This window comes from Acinonyx jubatus, chromosome X (assembly GCF_027475565.1).
Source record: "Acinonyx jubatus isolate Ajub_Pintada_27869175 chromosome X, VMU_Ajub_asm_v1.0, whole genome shotgun sequence".
NCBI lineage: Eukaryota > Metazoa > Chordata > Mammalia > Carnivora > Felidae > Acinonyx > Acinonyx jubatus.
This window is the reverse complement of record NC_069389.1, coordinates 60,625,586-60,638,620: the sequence shown is the minus strand read 5'-3', so window position 1 is coordinate 60,638,620 and position 13,035 is coordinate 60,625,586.

Below are 13,035 nucleotides of genomic sequence, written 5' to 3'. Positions count from 1 at the left end.
ATGAGCATGGAATGTTTTTCCATTTCTTTGTGTCTTCTTCAATTTCGTTCAACAGCTTTCTATAGTTTTCAGCATACAGATCTTTTACATCTTTGGTTAGATTTATTCCTAGGTATTTCATGGTTCTTGGTGCAATTGTGAATGGGATCAGTTTCTTTATTTCTCTTTCTGTTGCTTAATTTATTGGTGTATAGAAATACAAACGATTTCTTTACATTGAGTATGTATCCTGCGACTTTGCTGAATTCATGTATCAGTTCCAACAGACTTTTAGTGGAGTCTTTTGGGTTTTCCATGTCGAGTATCATGTCGCTAAAAGTGAAAGTTTGAATTCTCTTGTCAATTTTGATGCCTTTTATTTCATTTTGTTATCTGATTTCTGAAGCTAGGACTTCCAACACTATGTTGAACAACAGTGGTGACAGTGGACATCCCTGTCATGTTCCTGATCTCAGCGGGAAAGTTCTTATTTTTTTCCCCATTGAGGATGATATTAGCTGTTGGATTTTTATAAATGGCTTTTATGATGTTTAGGTATGTTCCTTCTATCCTGACTTTCTCGAGGGTTTATTAAGAAACAATGCTGTATTTTGTCATTTGCTTTTTCTGCATCTACTGACAGAATCATATGGTTCTTATCCTTTCTTTTTATTAATGTGATGTATCACATTGATTGATTTGTGAATATCAAACCAACCCTGCAGCCCAGGAGTGAATCCCACTTGATCATGGTGAATAATTCTTTTTATATGCTGTTGAATTTGATTTGCTAGTATCTTGTTGAGAATTTTTGCATCCATTTGCATCAGAGATATCGGCCTGTAATTCCCCTTTTTTGTGGGTTCTCTGTCTGGTTTTGGAATCAAGGTAATGCTAGCTTCATTGAATGAGTCCAGAAGTTTTCCTTCCATTTCTATTTTTTGGAACAGCCTGAGGAGCATAGGTATTACCTCTGCTTTAAATGTCTGGTAGAATTCCCCCGGGAAGCCATGTGGTCCAGGACTCTTATTTCTTGGGAGTTTTTGATAACTGATTCAATTGTTCTATTTCTTCCCCTTCGAGTTTTGGTAGTGTGTGGGTGTCCAGGAATTTGTCCATTTCTTCCAGGTTGTACAGTTTGTTGGCAAAAACTTTTCATAGTATTCTCTGATAATTGTATTTCCGAGGGGTTGGTTGTGATACGTCCAATTTCATTCGTTATTTTATCTATTTGGGTCCTCTCTTCTTTTTTTTGACCAGTCTGGCTAAGGGTTTATCAACTTTGTTTATTTTTTCAAAAACTAGCTTTTAGTTTCATTGATCTGTTCTACTGTTTTGTTTGTTTGTTTGTTTGTTTTTTATGGTAGGAATGTTTACTTTTTTTTTTCAATATATGAAATTTATTGTCAAATTGGTTTCCATACAACACCCAGTGCTCATCCCAAAAGGTGCCCTCCTCAATACCCATCACCCATCCTCCCCTCCCTCCCACCCCCCATCAACCCGCAGTTTGTTCTCAGTTTTTAAGAGTCTCTTATGCTTTGGCTCTCTCCCACTCTAACCTCTTTGTTTTTTTTTTTCCTTCCCCTCCTCCATGGGTTTCTGTTAAGTTTTGATTCTATATTGTTTATTTCTGCTCTGATATTTATTATTTTTGTTTTTCTGCAGGCCTTAGCATTTCTTTGTTGTTCTGCTTCTAGTTCCTTTAGGTGTGCTGTTAGATTTTGTATTTGGAATTTTTCTTGTTTCTTGAGATAGGCCTGTATTGCAATGTATTTTCCTCTTAGGACTGCCTTTTTTTTTTTTTTTTTTTTTTTTGCATCCCAAAGGGTTTGGACTGTTATGTTTTCATTTTCATTTGTTTCCATATTTTTGTCTTGTTTTCTTTCCATATATTTTTAAATTTCTTCTTTAATTGCCTGGTTGACCCATTCATTCTTTAGTAGGATGTTCTTTAACCTCCATGCATTTGGAAGTTTTCCACACTTTTTCCTGTGGTTGATTTCAAGTTTCACAGCATTGTGATCTGAAAATGTGCATGGTATGATCTCAATTCTTTCATATGTATTGAGGACTGTTTTGTGACCCAGTATGTGATATGTCTTGGAGAATGTTCCATGTGCACTTGAGAAGAATGTTTATTCTGCTGCCTTAGGATGAAAAGTTCTCCATATATCTGTCAAGTCCATCTGGTCCAGTGTATCATTCAGGGCCACTCTTTCTTTATTGATTTTCTGTCTAGATGATCTGTCCATTGTTTTAAGTGGAGTATTAAAGTCCCCTGTGATTACCACATTCTTACCAATAAGATGGTTTATCTTTGTGTTTAATTGTTTTATGCATTTGTGTGCTTTTAACTGGGTGCATAAACATTTATAATTGTTAGCTCTTCTTGATGGGTGGACCCTGTAATTATTATATAATGTCCTTCTTCATCTCTTACTACTGCCTTTAGTTTAAAATCTTGTTTGTCTGATATAAGTATGGCTACTCTCACTTTCTTTTGACTTCCAGTAGCATGATAGATGTTTCTCCATCCCCTCACTTTCAATCTGAAGGTGTCCTCAGGTCTAAAGTGGGTCTCCTCTAGACAGCAAATAGATGGGTCTTGCTTTTTTTATCCATTATAATACCTTATGTCTTTTGATTGGAGCATTTATTCTAAGGGGCTAAGTCCAGAGAACTAATGACAATTCGAACCTTTAACTAAATCTGTAAAATACAAATTGAATCAGGCCATATTTGAGGTTTTTGTACCTGCTATTTCCCTATGGGTTGTTTTGATGGGCTCCAGACAAAGTCAATACATATTAGAGCTGGTATGCTGGCAAGGCCCAAGGACTTCCAACATTTCTTTTGATTCTCATATTATTTTGGAAGGATCTCCTTATGTTAAAGAACATGGATAATATCGTCATCAGAGTTCTGTAAGAAAATATATGGTATTTTAGATTGGCTCTTGAATCTCAGGACTCTGAAAAACTGGCCCCAGCTTAATTTCACCTGTTTTTGACTTTCAATAAATCACTGATATAAACACTTAGCTGGTATTTCTTGGCTCTCTGACTCCTGACTGAAGATACATGTTTTCTGAAGTAAAATTTCACTCCAGACTTATACTACAGAGACTTCTATTTTAGCATCTCTATTGCCACCTCCTGGAGTGAGCAAGCTCTCCCTCAGCTAGATAACTGCTTAAACATAATAGACACAGGGCAAAAGTCTTTTAGCAGCATAGAAGGCTATTTACATAAAGTATGAACCTGTAAGTAGCCCATTCTATTCTAGGTAAATCAGAACCCTCCCTTCCCACCTGAGTAGATAGAAACATTTTTGAACTTTAGTTCTCTTTATAGCCCCAGCTATAAAGCTCACAGTGAAAGCCTGTTGCCTATGATGCAAGTAGACCTGAGCTGTGTAGCTGGGTTCGCTTTTTAAGGCTCTGTCATACTGGGAAAGCTGATGAGGCAAGTGATTGGTGGAGAGGAAACAAAGAGCAGTCCAGGTAGTTATGGAGTAAGTCATACATCATTTCCAAAGTTTAAGTTAATGCTATGGCTCAAGAAGAAAGGTAGATTAAGTAAGGAAATGAGAGTGAGGAAATAGAGGTTATGGGCAAATACTGAACAATGATTATTACTTTTCCCTCATTGTTAGACTTTAGGGTGACCTCTGGGTAAGTCTGAACAAAAGTGGGCCAGTCAGAAAACTGGGCTTCCCTGAAGTTTCTGTACTCCTTCTTTGCCCTGGTCGATTCTATTCTCAGTCACCATGGGCTGGATGACCTCCAGTCCCTTGCCCTTTGGCTTAAGAGTCTTTGGGCAGACCAAATGGAATATTCATGTGCAAAGTTGGTGAAATAAATCAAGTAGGAAAAAAATCCATTTTGGTGTGGTCATTTTGTCAGCTTTTATTATTTCAGTTCAGCATGGCTGCATATATAAATCTCCTTTAAGGAACCAGAAAAAAGATACATGAAATAACATTTTAAAGAGGCATAGTCACCTGCTTCTAATAATAATTACTACTTTCAAAGCCTGGAAGTGTTTATTTAAGATGTTCTTATTTTTTGAACGATTGACTGGTTCTCTTATTTATACATATAAGAAAAAAAGCAAGTAGGGAGAGGAAATTGTTGCTGCAGAAACATGAAAGTCACATTTTTGGCACTGTTCCCTGGTTGATGTCATTTTAGGGAATGTGCTAAAGGCCACTATTTTCCAGAGGAAAACTTTTTCTTTCTCCATAGAAGACTGTTTGTGGGCACTTATTGCCCACTCTGAAGTCAGGCCAAAACCAAACTAAGCCCTTTTCTGTCTTGTTTGGCAGTACCAGGTCAAGCCCACCTGAAGTAGGAGTCCAAAAGTTTTGCTGGTCACTGTGCCCAGCCATTCCATGAACCCTCTTATACTTTCTGAATCTTCTCTTTAGGGGTTTCTCAGCTGCCTGAAATTTTCACAGGTTACTGGGAAGATTGGTTTTCCCTTGTGTGTTAAATCCCTAAGGGTTCCCAGGGGTATGTGTGTATAAGGGCAATCCCTGAGCTGACTCCTGAGGTACCACAGTGCATTGTGGGTAGAGGCTTGGGTCCCGCTATCTCATTCCTTCTTACCTCTTAAGTGGTCCAAAGCAAAATGGGATATTGACCCTACTGCCACCTGATAGTAGTCCTATCCCTGTCCCCAATTCCCTTGCCCAGCCTGTCTTCATGCTCCCATTTGAAGCTGCTTTAGACGCCTTTTAAAAACCACTTGTCATGGTTTAGAGGACTTTACTTGGGTCCATCTAACATAAAATAGATCATGAAATGCCCGTAGTTTAGTGTGGGCCACAAAAAGTCAGGTCTGGGTTCTCACTATTTCCCCCACCCTTTCAGCACACAGGCAGACACTTATACTTCAGGATCATTCTCACTTCCACATCTTTATTCTCCCTTAATGAACACTTTGCACAAAACTGCTCTTATCACTGGCTCACTATTGTACCCTCATCTGGTTAAGGCTTCTGCTTAGCTTTTAAAACTTCTAACACTTTACTCCAGCTTTGATCTCCTATTCCCCAACATTCATTCTTTCCCATATTTATAGCGATTTCATTAATTTCATAATTGAAAGGCAAAGTTAGAAAAAATAGTGCTTTATGGAAGCATTTATACAAAGCATAGTGGCCCAAAAGAAGCTGTGATTATTTCTGCTTTGGGGAGTCAGAGAAGGCCTTGAAGATGAGATGATGCTTCAGTGTGAGTCTCTAGGGCTCAGAATGAGTCCATAAGGAAAACACGTAAGAAGGAGAAGACATATCCAGGTGTCTTATTATCCTCATAGTCTGCTGTAAGTTTCCTTGGGAACAGCCAAATCAGGAACTCAAGCTCAGAGAAAGGAGCTCAGCTCAGAATCCTATCACACAGAGTATGAACAGTAGGGAATAGATCCTTAGAGAATGTTTACTTCAAGTCATTTATTTTACTCATGAAGAATCTGAAATCCTAAAAGGTGAAGGAACCTATCCAAGGCCACACAGCTAATTAGTGGCAGAGGTAAAACTAGAGGTAGAAGGACTGCTCCATTCCCATTCCAGGGCTAATTCCATGTTGTTTTGTGTCCTTATCATGTCCCAGTTGGCCCTTTGATCATTTCCTGTGAAAGCTCCCATCAACCACCCTTCACTCACAGATTGTTCCCTTTCAAGTCTGGGCAGCAATGTTTGTTGCTACCAGTTTCCTATGTGGCAATAGAAAAATTACATTTCTTTTCTGGGCCTTAGTTTCTTGTTTCCCCATCTAAAAATGAGTGAAGGTTAATTAATAAGTTTCTATATCTAAACCTTAATGAGAGGGGCACACATCTACTAGTTTCTACAGGAGCTTCACTTTTTTGTATATTTGCTGGAGTGGAGTACAGAGATCTGAATGGGGCTGACTGAAAGTAGTAAAAACACGTAGTGGGACTGAGACACTGAAGGATTCCTACAGGCTTGGAAGAAGATATATTACTCCAAGTGTAGTCCTTTTATTTATTAAAAATTTTTTTTACAATTATTTATTTTTGAGAGAGACAGAGAACAAGTTGGGGAGGGTAAGAGAGGAGACACAGAATCCGAAGCAGGCTCCAGGCTCTGAGCTGTCAACACAGAGCCCAACACGGGGCTCAAACTCACAAACTGTGAGATCATGACCTGAGCTGAAGTCGGATGCTTAACTGACTGAGCCACCCAGGTGACCCCTCTTATTTTTAATATAATATAAATGAAGCCCAAGATTGGGGTAAGTTCTCATAGATAGAAAGTATCTGGGCCTTGAACCCAGGTCTTCTGATTTGAAGTCCAGTACTTTTTTTTTTTTTTCAAAGTCCAGTACTCTCTAACAACCCATCTTACCTCATTGAACTGGTTATGTCCTGTACAGGGCAGTTCTAAAATGACAAGTCAGGAGTCTGTTACAAATAGAGTTCAGTCACACTGTGGGCCAGACTATTTGTAGCTGACCATTATGAAGGGAAAGAGTTCAGAGCTTTGAGAGCAGGGGAGGGTACAATTGCCTCCTCAGGCCATATTTGGTAATTTTGGGGATTTTCTTGAGCCTGAACTTCAAGATGTAGGGGGATTCAGGGTCTGGTTATCCTTACTTTTTCCTTTCTAATTGCTTCCTGTTCATACTGTCTCTTCTCTTACCTCCCTATGACTAGTCCACCCTCTTCTAGTCATTAAACAAAGATGATCAGTTTTGGGGTTATCTTACCTCCATTTTCCCACTACCCCTCACAGTAACTATCAATGAAACAAAACATCTCACAAACCACTTTTGAATTTGTATTTACTTTTAATTGCATGTTGCCTGAGATTAAATGTTTTTGTGCTCTCCCGGATTGCTCTGGTGGGAAGAAAGGAGACAGTTAAAGTCCAGCTTCCCCTTTGGAAAAGAACCTGGCTTTAACGATATGGGCAGTGTCTTACTCATCACTATACTAACTCCTTTTATTCTTTGGGTTGGTTCATGTGGTCTTTAAGCCATTGGTGCTTATTCTCTGTGGATGGGTGCTTATGCCCTCTTTTTGGAAGATGGAGGAGATTGGTTTGGTTCTGGACATGTTGAGTTTGAGAGGTTTATTCTACGGCTGAACAGAGATGTTGAAGAGGCAACTGGATATCTAAGTCTGGAATTTAAGAAACAGTTTTGGCTACAGATATAATTTTAGTGTTGTCAGCAAACAGATACCATTTTAAGAAATCTGAAATGATGAAATAAATTAGGGACTAAGTGCAGAGGGAAAAGAGGTTCCATGAAAGTTCTCAGGCCACAGTTCATCAATGAGCTAGGAAGCTGTGGAAACTCATCTCCTTGGAGGAAGAAACTTTGTTCTTTTTCCCAGATTGGTATTATTGGATTTCTAAGTGTGGTGCAATAGAAAAAGTGAGGCTTTCATACCTTGGTTCATTTTATACTTTGGGTTCATTTTATACCTTGGGTAAGTCATCCGCATCTTCTGGATCTCAGTTTTTTCACCTGTATAATGAGAGGATTGGATGAGATGATGTAATATTCTATAATGGTTTATCACTTCTATTAATGGAATCAGCAAAGTCCTGCTAATGTGGTTGTTATCTGTTGGGGTGACAAAAATGTAAAGGCACGTTGTAAAGTGACAAAACCTATGTAAATGATAATTGCCATGGTTATGGTTATGTTCTCCTTTATTTGTGGGATGTTAATGTATAAACATTATTGCATAAAGGAGTCAAGCACAGGTAGGTTTTTATTCTGGCTCTGGCTGTAAGTTGCTATGTGAATATGTTCCTTTGAATATTAACCTTTCCTTCTCTGGTTCTTTTTTCAGATCTATAAAATGAGAGGTTTTGGTTTATGTCAGTGATTTTTAATATTTTTAAAAGCTGAGAATTTAATCTTAAACATGAAATCAGTGTGGCTTCTATGGTTGAAAAAGCAAGTTGGATAGGGGCTATAGGCTCTGGTCAACTCAGAGGCATACTTTGAGCCACTTCTAGGACCCCAGGACACCAAGGAATGTAGTTTGATCCTTGACTAACGGAGCTTTCAAAGCTCTTTCAATCCTGACATTCTGTAGTTTGAGGGTTCCCTTGGTATCATATAAAGTTCAGAGGTCAGCAAAGTTTTTCTGTAAAAGACCAGATAGTAAGTATTTTAGGCTTTGTAGTCCACTTCTCCTTCCTTGTCCCTCCTTCTTCTTCCTTCCTCTTCCGTCCTCTTTCCCCTACCTTCCTTCCTTCCTCCTCCTCTTTCTTCAAACCTATTTAAAATGTAAAAAAACATTCTTAGATTGTTGGACACTACAAAAACAGGTCATGGACAAAATTCAACATATGAACCACTGGTTACTGACCCCTGGACAATCTACGGTGTGACCCCAGCAATGCTCCCCTGCACACATGAACAAGTGCACACTGAGAAGAGTATAGATCATCTTCCATCCCCAATAGGACCTATGTACAGCCTGCAATTTCCAAACTGCTCTTGGCTGGGCCTAGGGAGGGTGGGAGAAAGTACAAGTCACAGGTGGAGCCTGAGCCTTAGGCCCATTTGGAACACTGCTTAAAGCAAACCATTTCCCCTCCCCCACAGTCCTCTTGGCTGAGCTGGGCCATTACATGTACACACAGCATCAAAGAAGGCACAGCTAGTAACAGGGGACCAATGTGTCTCTGTACCAAAAAGTGTGGCTATTTGTTGCAAACCCAGTTGGGAGGGGTGGAGGCAAAGGGGATCATCCAACATCAGAGTCCAGGCAGAGAAGAGGAGAGGCCTAATTGGGATAAGATCTGTCTCTGCAGAGCAATAACACTGCCACCGGGTTATGAGCATCTTAGCTTTGCAGAACCCAAAGGGCTTTTCCAGACAGCATTTAATTCATCTTCACTGCACCCTTAGGAAGGAGAATAGAAGGGGAGGAGGTTTAACTGTTGTGGTAAAGAAAGAGCTATGACTTAGGAATCAGGAGCCACAGCTTGGTCCCTGACTTGTGAGGTAAACTTGGACAAGTCTCTTCTGCTCTCATTTGTAAAGTGGTAGCATTGGATCAGATCAGTGGTTATCCCGAGACCAAAACAAGAATATCATCTGGGAATTTTTAAAAAAATTCAATTTTTAAAGCTTCATCTCAGACCTGGTGAATCAAACACTCTGGAATTGGGGCCCAGAATGTTTTAACAAGTCTTCTAGGCAAGGAGAGCCATTAGACTAGAATAATCTAAAACCTTTCCACCTTTGATGTCCTGATTGTATGAGATAATGGATGTAAAAATACATTCTAAACTGTGCTTTACACATTTCAGGGATGATGATAGTGACAATGACAATAATGATGATAACAATGATACTCCTGTTGATATTAAACCATACTTTGGCAGTCAGGTTGGTTCCCTAAGCCAAGAACTGTTTACCCCACCCGCATGGAATTTTTCCCAAGTCTTGTAAGACAAAGATATGCCCGCAGGAGCTTATATCTATGTGAGTAGGTAAATTAGGTAAGACAAGCTGTTCCAGACGGTTGGTTGACAGAGAAAAAATCACAGGACAACTATTTTGAAGATCCAGAGAATAGGCACAGCCAGTATTAAAGATTGGTGTGTGTGTGTGTGTGTGTGTGTGTGTGTGACAGAGAGAGAGAGAGAGAAAGAGAGAGAGAGCACTCAGGTGTGGGCTGGGGGGTTGTGGCATTGGAAAGAACTCTTAGTATTAGTAGTAGTAAGGTCTTGAGGGATGGAGAGAATTTAAACACTTTCCAGGAAGATAGGAGAACATTATAATGTATGAATGTGAAGCAGAGGCACAAAAGAAAAAAAGTTGTATGACTTCAGCTTGTTATAACATTAAGACTAGAAAGATCCTTATATATATCCAGAGTTGTGGGTGATCTCCTGGGTGTTGGCTGTAACACCAGTCATATCCTTCCCATTCTGAAAATATATTAGAAAAAAAATGAATATGGAGGACGTAAACTTTGTTCTAGAATATAAAAATTAAGTCATTCACAAACATTTATACTTTAGTGACAAATGTATTTTAACATGCTTTAAAGTGATCTTAATATCCCATACATTATGGTTGAATAAATGATTTCTACAAGTCACACAGAAAATTAATGGGACTGGAACCCAGTTCTCCTGACTTCTAGTCTGGTGCCTTTCCTTTGTAATCTGTATTTGCTCAGAAGTTTCTGGAATGGAGAAGTTTGACCAAAATAAATTTTAAAAGGCACGTGTTAGAGGTACAGCTGGAAGGAGGCTAGGGTGCAACTGTAGAGAACTTGAAATGCCAGCCTGAAATTTTTGAATTTCTCCTGTAGGTAATGGGACATGGTTAAAGGTTCTGGAGCTATGGTATGGCATCACCTGCGATTTAGGAATGTTACTCAAATGGTTTAGTGCAGCAGTACCTGGTGGATTGGACTGGGAGAGTACTTGGTGGGAGCAAAACAACTAAGGAGTAGCTCCAAATGTAGGCTAGAAATGCCATAGACTTGCCCCCCCCCTTCCATGCCATGAATGCATTTGTATTTTTAACAGAAGAAACAATATAAGTGCAAAAACATGGGTTTTCTCATGGGATTTCAGCCACTAGTTATAGGGATATTTGGGAGCTGGAGTCTTCCTGACCCTGGAAGATCATACTGGAGATCTCTTCCCTGGACTGAATTCTAGACTAGCCCTTGCTAAAGCTCAGTGCTGCTCTCTGGTTTCATTCTGCACCCAGATTATTATGTATTATGAGGCAGGGGCCCAGAGTTTAGGAGATATTATGCTGTTCCTTTCATTCTTTTCACAAAGCCCCAGGCTCAAAGAAGTCACTTATCCATGTTACCATGCCAGTTGCATCACCCAATTCCTTCCAGAGACCCTAGCTACAAGCTTCATAATTTATAGCTTCTGAAGTTCATTCCTTCCAATTATCTCATTTCATTCTCATTAGATCCTTATGAGACAGGCAGGCTTATTACAGTTTAATGACATGAAAGTGAAGACCAGAGTAGGGAAAGTAACTTGTTATTCAGCCAGTGAGTGGTACAGCTTACTTATTCTGCCTTCTAGGCAATATTCCATGATTTCATTTGCATTGCTGGGGTTGTGGTGATCACTTTTATGAGTGTGCTAAGAGCTCTGTCATATCTCAAACAAGGCTGGGGCAGAGAAGGAAACAGAAGATCAGGAAACCAAATTTCTCTTCATTTCTAGCCCAAGGTCCCTCCCTCAATAACATGCTGCCTCCCTTGAATGTACTGACAGACCTCAGTGGGAAAAATCCTTGGATCTGCCTGATCATAACCTTGTACTCTCTGCCTGTCTGATGCCAGTGATACTCTGCATAAGAATATGTCACCTTTGCCTGCAGCCTGTCATGTTTCTTTTTTGCTATTCTCTGTCTTCATCCTGGCAGCTGGAACAAAGATGCAACCTAGGAACTCCCCTTACATGGGCTATCCCAAATGGAGAGGATCACAACTCCAGATCTTCCTTGGACAGTACAAAAAGCCAGTCATTGAGAGACCAGGTCACCACTACACATAGTCAGCCTTTAAAATATAGATGGCACAGAGTCTTTAGCTGAAGCTGCTTTGGCCAGACGTTTCCAGGACTCTGACTAGGTTTTCAGTGTGAGCCAAAGGCAACACCAACCAGAGAAGCATTAGCCTGGCTTTCAGAGTTCATACAATGTCATGCTGTCTAGATTTTAATCATGAATGTTCCCGAGACTCAAACGCAAAGGGAATTGGGTTGATTTCAACTGGAAAATATTCCTGCCATCTCAATGTTCTCTGGAATAACCTGCTTGCAGCTGTCATGGGGCGGCCTCCTCCCTGTAATGCGTGGCTTTTCCAAGGCTCAAGCTCCAGGGATCTGGAGAGGGAGAGAAGGAGGAGACCAGGATTATGTACCCCCCCCCCCAAGCCTGGCTAGTGCTTGCATTTTTCAGGCCTGAAATTGGGTCTCTGGGGTTGGAGCTGGGGATGAGGAAGAGGGGTTCATGGAATAAGCTCCTCCTGGGTGGATCCCTGCTTGCAGCTGGTTGCATTTCTTTGAATGACTTCCAACAGGAAGAATTCATCTCCTGGTGAAGAAGCATATTTCCCTGGATAGAGAATCTAGCTGGCTGGGAGTTAGGAGACCTGGGTTTATGTCCTGGCTTTGTCATCAACTTGTATTGTGGCTTTAAGCAAGTCAGTATCATCTCTATGCCTCAGCTTCTTCCATTTAAAGTGGAGCTACTACTACCTGCTGCTTACATATATGGAGTAAAAACAAGGTGTGGGGGACATTGATGAATATGCTAGGGGAAATGAAAGGATGCTAGGACTTTATTCTTATTTCTTAAGACCTAGGGAACTAAACTAATTGCTCTTATTTCCTTTCTCCTTGTCCTATGATGTTGGTAAAATGGCAGAGTATGGGAAAGTCTCCAAGGATTTAGGTAGTCATAGGGCAAAGGAAAGAATGGTGGTATAAGCAGTAGCATAACCCAACATGCAAGTGGGTATACCCTAAAATCTTCTCAAGGAGATGTTGACAGCAAGCTGGAAGCAAAATCCTGTGATAATGGGAAATAAGATGTTTGTATCGGGGGTGACACATAAGGTATCAGGAAGAAGGAGAGTGCCTTTTACCATTATGTCCTGGATTGGTGCTAATCCCATCTAGAAATTGCCTTCATTGGTTGACTGGATTGTCAGAGCCTTGGTCTAGCTTTGGTATCTCCAAGCCTCTTTTTCCCTTTGTTTCACGGTTTTACTTGGGCTGCATACCTGGAAAGGGATTTCAGAGAGTACAGAGAACAAAGAGATTCTGCCCTTGCATCAGAGGTCACTTTGGTTCTACCTGTGCTCTGGCAGTCCTATTTCTGACTTACTGGCCTCTTGAGATCTAGACATATGCTGTCCAGCATGGTAGCCACTAGCCAGATGAACAGCCCCGCATTGCTCATGAGAGGGCCTGGATAATAATATAGTTGCTTTGGCAGTAGCCCAGCAATACTGTGAGATCTCAGGGCTCATATACTGAGAGTAGAGTAGGATGCTTTCTTCTTCTTCT